Source organism: Condylostylus longicornis, unplaced genomic scaffold, assembly GCF_029603195.1.
Source record: "Condylostylus longicornis isolate FDR11 unplaced genomic scaffold, ASM2960319v2 ptg000004l, whole genome shotgun sequence".
In the NCBI taxonomy this organism is placed as follows: Eukaryota; Metazoa; Arthropoda; class Insecta; order Diptera; family Dolichopodidae; genus Condylostylus; species Condylostylus longicornis.
Window position 1 is genome coordinate 2,596,632 of NW_026577973.1, and position 11,043 is coordinate 2,607,674.

Genomic DNA, 11,043 nt, shown 5'->3' on the forward strand with positions numbered 1-11,043 from the left:
TTTTTCTATAACCAGTTTTTTAACAGAAAATTTTAAAGTGAAAAATTTAAAGTAATTTTTTTTATATTGTATTCCAAATAAAGTGTACGTATCTCGTACTAATAAAATAATTTTTCTGATATGAGAATTTTGATTTGGCAAGCCCAGTCTTATAAAGTAGAATACCAATTGCAATAATTTTTGGAACTAATTGAAAAGTATTACTCGTACAACTAGATGTTAAGCCATTTTGAATTTAAGACTTCATTATAACATTTTTCTTTATTTACGTCGCTTTGAAAAGAAAAACCTCAAAATGGAGCAAGAAGTGTTTTTTGAATATTAACAGCAATACGGCGTATTGCCCGAACCATTTTTTACTTTTTTTTGAAGAATTATTATCAATAAATGCGAAAAAACTATGATTTTTAAAAACCAAGAAGCAAAAGTGAAAAGTCGAATAACGCCTAGAAGGAACGATTTTTGATATTGCATTTAAACTGTACTCGAAAGCTTTATACACAACTTTTCAATTATTACATACTTAGTGAAAATTTTCAATCATTATCTCGCGTTTATAGTGTAAATTTACTTTCACAAATGTACTTCTTTTAAGAGGTCAAAACTTCTTCGAAAGTAGCGACTGTAACAATTTTGACTCATAAAAATTTTCCAAATCTTTGCATGAAACTCGTACTATGTACTTTTAAGGTTCAATTAGGAATAATTAAATTTATATAATAAAGAAATTATTTGGAAACAAGAAAATATTGTTAAATATACATTTTTTTTAGAAACTAAAAATTCTATAGAACCCCAGAGTGTCCGATTCCTGAAAAATTTACTTGTCTAACTTAAAAAACTAAGGTATATACATATGTATTTGTTTTATTTCAAAATATTTCTTAACCACACTGGAAAAAATTACTTAATTTGATTTGAAAGAATAAACTATTTTAAACCACAAGTCACATTAAATTGAAAATTTTTGTTTAAAATTTTAAAAATTTAAGAATCGCATATCTAAAATAAAAATCCCACATTTTAAATTTTATTCTAAGTATTTTCTTAATTTTCATAATATTCTTTTCATTTTCTACCATAATTCTATAGTTTATTTCAATAATATACGAGGAACCGCGCATATGTTTAAACAAAAATATATTATTATAATATTCAAAAAATAAAATCATTTAATTTAAAATACCTAAGTTAAAATTTTAATGTTCTAAATAAAAAATGAATTTTCTATTTTGCATAAAAAATATTTTCATATTAAATGTTGCCATTCATGATTCTTTTCAGTTTTCCTTTGTTTAGAAATTATACGAGAATTATAAAAATGAAAAAAAAAAAACGAAAAAAAAAATCACTCAAAAATTGAATTCAAAATACGAAACATTAGAGAAATATTATTTTCAATTTTTAAACAACTTTTGAATTTTAAATACTATGGGTTCGAGGTACGAAAACACAAATTAATAAAAATTCGAATAGTTTAATTTCGAGCTAAAGTTAATATCATTTGAATATCTTTAATAAAATTCGAAAATTTTGCATCTGTTTTGAAAAAAACAAGTGTAAATTGAAATTTTAGTAATGAAAGTTTCAACAAATTCAGATAGTTCTTGTATTACTTTGGCAGCGCTATTGGTAAAATATAACTCAATTTCATTTTCAAAATAATGTTTCCGCGGGGAAAATATGAAATTCCATAAATTCATAATGAATTAAATAAGTCTTAGTTTTAAGTATTGTGTTTTTCAATTTAGCAATTCTGATAAGTTGAATCATTAATAAGAATTGTCGATTCACAAATATTAAATTCAATATTCTTTCGGCCTACTTGATATGAGAAACAAACTTTAAATTTAATTACACGAGTAAATAGGGTTGTTTTCTTATGGAAAATTTATATAATATGTAGTTTTTCAAAAATTTAAGATTAGCTTGCGTTTTATTTTGAAATCAAACATAAGTGTTCTCAACTAGTTGTTATTTTTTCCATACACATAATTATGTATGATAAGCAAACACAACGACTCTTATAAAAATTTTATAACTAACATATAAGAAGATTAAGTCAAAATAATTACCTTTTTTTTTTGAGTATTTTTTCAAATTTGAAATTCCATTTAATATTGAAAATTTTGCAAAAAAAAAATTAAAGAAACCGTTGTACATATTGAGAATTTTACAGTTCTCTTGATAATACAAATTTCAGAACATTTAACAACATATTGCATTCAATTTTATTTTTTTTTATATCCAAACTCCATGGAGCTTGTTTACAAAATGATGGAGGAAAAGCGACCATAACCCTATAGTAAATTATTCTCGCGATACATTAGATATTATACAATAGTGTTAAAAAATCAAAAATCCTATATGTAAGAGCTAAGAAATATATCTCATATAGCTATTACACAAAATATGAAATTTATTTTTAAGTGACATACATAACAGTGTGTTTTGTATCGTTAATATTTAAGGAATGTGTAACAGATTATATATTCGAAACGCAAGATTATTAATTAACATTTTAAATCTTATGAATTTTGAAATTACAAGCATTTGCCTACAAATATTGTGTAGTATTGCAGACAAAATTTCACACATTCTAATATTTTTCCCGCACTTCTCTTTTTTTTTGGTTTTACTTGCGTTATTATACTACCACTAAGCTACGTTGAGTTTTTAAAAAAATATAAGAATGATGTTAATAAGAGAAAAATGTAACAGAGAAGCATGAAAAATTAATGACAAGAAAACAGTTCTGACACGAGTGAATTGAATAAGACTATAGAAAAACAAAAACAATAATGAAAAATATATTGTTGAAAAAAAGGAAAACTGAAAAAAGCAAAATAAAAAAAAAAAAGGAAAAATATTTTCAACGAGTTGAATAAATAATTTGAGAAAATCAAATTTTCAATTCAGCTGTTACTATATAGAAAAAGAGAAAAAGAAACGAAAAAAAGGGAAAATTTCGCGATTTGAAATTCAACCAAACTAGTAAGTTTTGCCTTACTGTTATACGGAACCGTCATACTATTTTCTTGAATAATGAAATTTGCTTTGATTACAAAATTTAATGAAAAAAAATTTTAAAATTTTTTATATTTTTGGAACTTTTTATTGATACAATGGTGAATATTATGAATATCCAACATATATGCGGTGTGTAATACGTGTTATTCAACTTCATTTAGATTTACAAAAAATAAAAGAACAAGAAAGATAGAAGCTTTTTTTTTAAATTTAATTAATTTTTCATTTATAAAATGAGTATTTTTAAATGAGTATTTTAATATACGGGTAAATAACTTACTTTAATTAGTTTACGGAAATATAAAAACCATTTTGGAAAATATAGCCTGTTTGGAGTAGAACGCTGCAAGCTGACCTATATACCGACATTGAATTCCGAACGTAATAACAAAATCTCAGAAAAAGAAATTTAGTTTTATCTTGTTAATGATAAAATTATTTAAAAAATTCGATTACCTTTTTCCCTTGATTCCAACGTATACAGTATTTACTTGTATTTTTTTACGCTCATTGTACGACTCTGCTTGTTTTCTGTTTAGTCAAATTTAATTCGAATTGTTAATTAATTTTGATAGTTTATCATATTTTGTTTCTTATATTTATATTTTGAATTTACTACCAAAACGAATTCACAATTTTTCCTTCATCTATTGTTCCCTCACAGAAAAAAAATTATGCTAGTGTGGAGAAATAAATTTCTACAAAAGATGTTATAAATGGAATTTTAAAAATTAGAAATATAAAAAATATTATGAACATGGATAAAATTAATATGTATAAGACATAAAAATCCGATTATAGCTGTAAGGACCTTGTGATTTTGTTTTTGTTATTTTTTTCTTTTGTGAATCAAACAAATTAAGAATTCATTTCTTATTATTTTTTTTTCTCTTTTGAATTTCTGCTTCATTTTAAGTGATAGTGATTACGGTAATTGGAAAACTTTTTAAATTGTAAACCAAAAAATAAAAAAAAAAATGAGAAAACATAAAATAAAAAGAATAAGATAGAAAATTAAAATATATACTTGTAAGAAAAAGAAAAGATGAACTGGAAAAATATTCAGTAACGTTACAGCGAATATCAAAATCATTTATAAGAAATCCGAATCATTGACAATAACCGTAATAATAACAACAACAACAAACAACCCTTCAAATGCGATAAGTAATGACATTATTCTGTCAAAAGTACCCTCCACCGTAGTTTCTGTACTTACAACATTTCTTCATAATATTTCTTAAAGATATTTTCCTAGTTTTTTTCTTTTACATTTCTTCTTATTATTTATTGAAGTAAAATTCGAATAATTTAAGAGATGAAAGGTAAAGTGTTAAAAATAAAAATATTTTACAAATTTACAAAATTTTGAGATGGAATTTTTAATAAAGTATACAGAAAAGAAATTTGAGTACACAAAGAATAAATAAAAAAAAATAAACCAAAAAAAAAGAAAGAAAAAAGAAGATGAAAAATTACAAGGAAAATTTATCCTTATTAACTATTTATAGAAGTAGATTACAAATTTCTCTTTTAAATCTTGTATATAAGAAACACGATAAAAAAACTAAAATAAGCTGCAATGAATAGAAAACAAAAAATTAGTTTCCTATTATGTAAAATTTCTACTTTTTCCTTCAGTGAATTATTATAATTTAATTAAATTTTAAGGATCTCAAGGATTCTTTTACGTATTTTTATTATAGAATCAATATAAACATTTTGTTTAATTTTTCGTTATATTTATTGTAAAACTTTAAAACTTAAAGAAACTTTTCATGTAATTACTATCGTTAAAGTTTGAATATTTTATTGACGACGGTAAGAGGAAAAGGTATTTATTGGAAGTACAATAATTTTTAAATGAAATATTAATTAATATTCACCAGTTCTTGTACGAATTAATGTAACAAAAAAGTTTTTATGTAAAAAATAAACTGACATGAATAATAATTTTATAAAATTTGATTCCAAATAAAAATTTATCCAAATTTCTACACTTTGATAACTAAAGAGATATAAGAAGAATGGAAGTATACCTTGGTAACATCACTAATTTGAATAATTTTATATTTTTACTAATCTGGCTTTCTATAGGATATTCAGCACACTTGTTTATTTTGTTAGGAAGTAGAAGAGAAAATAGAAAGTAATTTCTATTTTCTATTTTAAAAACTTCCAAACCACATAAACTAGTTATAGTTAAATCGAATATCTCTATAATATCAATAATTTTGAATAATTAAGATACATAATTAACACTAACGATTTAATTTGGTTCATAAAATCAGAAATTGCAGAAAAATTTCTGTTGTTTTGAACCTCGTTGTTTTTCTGTTCAAAAAAACAATTTGATGTGATCAGTATCTAATCGACTGCTATGGTGTCGATGAGTACCTAATCAACACCATAGTCTGGTATAGTGGAGGTATGGCGGAAATGTTGCGCAAGATTATGCTTTATACTCTTCCATAAAATGTTAGGAACACAAGTAAGTTAGGAACACATTTTCTTTTTTAGTAAAGATTAACTTTATACCATACAAATTTCGAGAAAATCTCGTCAATTAGTTCCGGTGGTAAACAGAAATCATATTTAAATGTCAAGAAATTCCATAATTAATTCCTTAGGTACGAAAAAAAATATATGAAATCGGCCCCTAGTAATGGTTCACTTCTCGAGGCCTGAAAGTTGATTAATTCGTGACATAATGCTTTTACTCTCTTAGTGTTCACTCTGCCTAGAGTTTATTATAGCAATGATTTATTTTTATGCTAAAAGTTAAAAAAAATTTGATATCTCAATAGTACCTAACCAATAACTAAATAATAGCAGATATCTACCATCATTTCTACATTTACAAAATTTGATACATATGATTTTGACCAGCGTTGAACTATGAGTCCTTGTGATACCTGCCACACAATTTCAATAGTTGTTTGGCCATATCATAGAAAGTACTGAAAATACAGTACTGAAATTTTGCATAAGTTAATATGGTAATACGGCAACTTAAAGTCATAGTCAGTCCCATAGTTACCTATAACATATTTACTCTCAAATAACAAATTCGTACGGGTATCACAGAGTTGACACGGTCAACTCTATTTCTTTTCGTTTAATACTTATAATTGTAAATACTGACACATACCTACATGATAAAAATACTCTCTTAAAAATCTTTATAACAGAGATGTTTTAAAACTTGTTACAATATAACTTGAGTTTTAGAAAAATAAAATTAAACGGTTGCAAATATACAATAGAATATATTCTTTCTATGCATCATTTTACTATTTTGATATATGTACATGTACTTATGTGTATGTGGATAAATTGTGTTCGTTATGAATTACATATTATATAAAAGAATAACGTTCATAAAAATTTTGTTATACACTAATAATATTTTTTCATTATATAATAAAGGAATATACAAGTAAAGTACTTTCTCTTTTCACTGTTACTGTTATGGTATTTTGTAAGTAATTGAAATTTTATTATAATAAATTTGTTTGATTTTTTTTTTTATATTTTTTCATGTATTATGATTTTGTAAAGTCCTTTCTTTTATTTTTTTTAAAATAGTGAAATTTTGTTGGAAGCGGGAATAAGAGAAAAAATCCTTTCCTATAACTTCTTTAGAATATTCACATTATATACCATTAATATTAAATTACCAATTCATTGAGGAAAAAAGAAAGAAAAAAAAATTATTTTCATCCTTTTTAAAAAAAAAATAAAATTTCTCCCTTTTTTTATTAAAATTGTATTATTATTTAACTTCCTTGAAATTCGTTTTACAACCGAATATTATAATTTAATTTTATTCACCTTAAATACCATATACAATGAAAATTATATCTTAAGACCTCATTGAAACTAATAACAATAGCGTATCCCGATCCAGAAGAAAATGGAAAAATAAAAAATAAAAATGCCACAAAAGTAAAATTATTGTTCGCCCGGATAAAAAAGCTCATTATTTTTTTTCCCCGTTCTTTCTTTCTCTCGTTTTTTTCTGGTTTTTGGCTTTATCCTTCCTATCAAATATTATATGAAAAATTATACATGCAAAAGATAAGAAAAATCTAATACAATAAAAAGATATAAAAGAAAAATAATTGTAGTATGAAAAAAAAATCAAAATAAATTTTAAAATGGCAAAACATTATTCTTTTAGATAAATATATATATACATAGATACGTAGCTAATAGAGCTGTACACTAAATGCAAAATTTTTGTATAGTAAAGAAACAAACCCATTAATGAGAAAAGTTTTCTTCAACATGAAAATGTTGCAGAATTGAAGGCAACGTAAATGCATGTAGACTTAATAATATCTTTTAATTGTATCTATACATAGCAAATATGAGAAATATGAAAAGGCGTTTATTTATCAGAGTTTAATGGTTTTATAATCAAGATTTTCAAGTTCCCAATAATTTGGGTTTCTGCACTATAACACTTGAATATATGCAATTATAATCTCAATAATAACATTTTAAGAACTCTTATACAATGACTATTACCTTATTTGACCCTATTATATTTAAGATTTATTGATCATGTGACAATAATATCAAAATTAATATTTTTATTATAGCTAATTAAAAATATGTGTCACTGATTTAGGAATTATTTTAAATTTAATCCAAAAAACAGCATTTGAAGTCAGCCAACTGTAACTTATAAAGTGTCAATAACTGAATCAGTTTTAATTCTGTGATATATGTGAAATTTCAGTAGGCCAGTTACAAAAAATTCACGCAAAAACTAAAGTTTATAAATTTTAACAAATTTCTTAGGTTATGGTTCCTTTAACAATAATAATTGAGGCTAGTTAGTACTTACTATTAGGTTTTTGTACTCTTCTTAATTTTATAAAACTGTTACTCTTCTTAATTTTATAAAATTGCCTAGGTACCTAATGCAAATTTTTAAATAAGCAATTATAAAAGTTAATAAAATGTCTATATTAATCCGACACTGAAGAGCTTTATCATTATAAATAAAAAATTAAATTTCTAAGAACATAATTAGGTAAGGTTTATTTAAAACAGACAATTGCTTCTTGTGCATTTAAAGAGATTGCTTCTTGTGCATAAAATTAAAATTTTCTATAAGTTTATCGTATTTACAGTTTTAAATTATTTTACAATAATTTAGAATTAATTACAACTTGTTGATGTACAAAAAATGGTCTTAAATTCCATATATTTTTATATCATACACACTAACTAAGACACAACAACTTTATACATTATGATAAGATTCTATAATAATCATAATAGTCATTAGTAAGTCATTAAAGCAAAATTAATGTTTGCATATAGCTAATTTTGTATATATGTACATTTTAAAATTTGAAACTAAATTTAATAAAATTCTGTATGGAAAGAACCTGTTTATATTTAAATATTTCAAAATGCCATGAGAAATTCTTTTATTCAAGTTCTTTTATATCATATTCTAATGATCGCCTTGTGGCATTAAATTACAGGTAATTTTCACAAAATTTTCTCAAATATCTTCTTTTGTTTTCAAAAATTTAACTGAACACATCGTTCAACATAAGATCTCGTCACCTTTTAATTGCATTAAACTTTACTAGTCACATTTAAAATATACAAAACAAAAAACAAAGACAAGAAATTCTTTCGCAATGTCTTCAATATTGGATAAGCTGTTTCTTCTACTCTTATTTAAAAAAAAAAAAAAAACATGACAACGAAAACAGGATATAGAGGAAAATATAGAAAGGAAAGAGAAAAATCAAAAAAAAACATAAAAATTTTCTCAATCTTTTCAGCCTCTAATGACATAAAACAAAAGGACTATTAAAGTTTGAAATGTTTTTCCTTATTGCTGTTTTCGTAATTATTGAAGAGGACCCTTTTAAAAATGCCAAACTACCAAAATGTCCGCATAAATAATAAAAGAAAAAAACTTCTTAAGTAGATAGCATTTTTTTCTTCTTTTGTTGTTTTTGTTAACTTATGCTTATTATAAACTTCTTGTAAGATTTCCTTTGAAAATTTGGTTAATCCAGTTTTTGTTTTAGTATCACAAAGAGTTCATTCAAAAGTTTAATTCAGGATATTTACATCAACATTTATAGAATAATTTTTTGTAAGTTATGTATATAGTAAGTTAATATTGTCCTTTTTGTGCTAAATACTACACTAATTTTGAATAATTTTAAAAGTTGAATTGAGAATTCATAAAAAAATTAAATTGCTGTCAAGATTAAGTAGTCAATTTTTAATTGCGAAAGCTTAAGGAAATAATATAAATTTGTGAGGATTCTTGTATTTATATGTTATTAATTTTATATTCTAAGGATTTAAAACTGAAATTTTTTCAAAGAAAATCTTGAATAAGTTTATGGTGTACAAATTAAATTTTTTAAGTTATGGAATATGCAATTATGATTTTTTACAGACACTTATTATTTAGCTTTATTGTAAATTCATATACTGTGAAATTTTCGTTTTTATAAATTCTACAGTATTGCCCAAAGTAAAAAAAAAAGTACAACTTCTTATTCAAAATTAATCCGCAATTCATTTGATATCAATTAGTTTAAACTAGAATCAAGTCTTTTCAAACTAACATACGACACGTACTAGTTCTACAGAACGAAATACTTTCAAAATTTTATTACAAAAGTAAAATGGGGTAATTTATTAGAATGAAAATTTCTCAACTAAACAAAGTCCTAAAATTACCTATTAATTGATCTGAAATGAAAAATATTTTTTGAGTAACACAAATACAAAATGGTGAAAAATGCAGAAGGAAGTTGTATTATATTCATATTCATTATATTAATTTCATTATATAATTATTATTAAGGTTCTTTTAAATTTTATTATCTCCCTAAAAGTATGCAAGAAGAATAAATTTTGGGGTATCAAAAAAATTAAGCAGTAATTGAAAAAAGAAAGCAAAATGGCTTGATTCAAATTACAGAAACCGGTCAATATTATGGTTTTTGTGTTTAAAGCATTTTCTCAGACATTAAAATATGATGATTTAATGCAAAGCTAAAGAACTTTAGAAACATTTCTAGTTTTGTTTCAAAATCTAAAAGACATACTCCTGGTATCTTTTAAAAACAAAGATTACCCTAAGTTACACTTGTATTCCAACTAAAATATTATGTTTATTCATATACTAGTATTGTTTGTATTTAAATAGAAAAACAGAAAAAAAACTTTCTTATAAAACTTCTTCATTCACGTACGAGCTGAGAACACTGTCTTATTATCATTATCAGTATAAAAACTTACTTTGAAAGTAAAAAAAAACACATAGGTGTATAATTATATTGTAGTATGCTTATGTGCTAACTAAAAGTACACAATTCTATATAAGTATAGGTACACGTATAATTATTAATGTATGCATAAGTGTTTGTATGTATTTATATTATATTAATAAGGAGTATGTAAAAAAGCAAACGGAGAATTTTATTTTCGCCTTTTTTTGTGTTATTACTGCTTCATTTTAAAGACAATGAGACGACACAAGAAACAGTCATGGTCGTAGTGAAATGTAAAAAAATAAAAAAATTGAAAACAAAAAACGAAAATAAAACAAAATTAAGAACATGAATTGGTCTTAAAAGAAAAGTAAACAAAACACATTGAAGTCCTTTTTACAACTTCCACTCATGAACTGTTACATTTTTTTTATTTTATTTTTGTTTTTTTTTCTGATTACTTCTAGAAAATTTAAGCTAAAAGCAATAAACGTTTTGGTAAATATATATATATATATATATATATATATATAATATACAGATAAATATATATATAGATATATATACATATATATATACATAGGAAAAAATTATTTCAGCATCTTTTTTCGTAATATTCCTATGGTATTGAACATATTTCGAAATAGATTTTTCCGAAAGTTGAGCTGGTGTCCTTGCGATGTCAAAACAAATTTTTCTGCGAACACTTTCCGAACTCAATCGCCCTTTTCACGGAACGTGATCA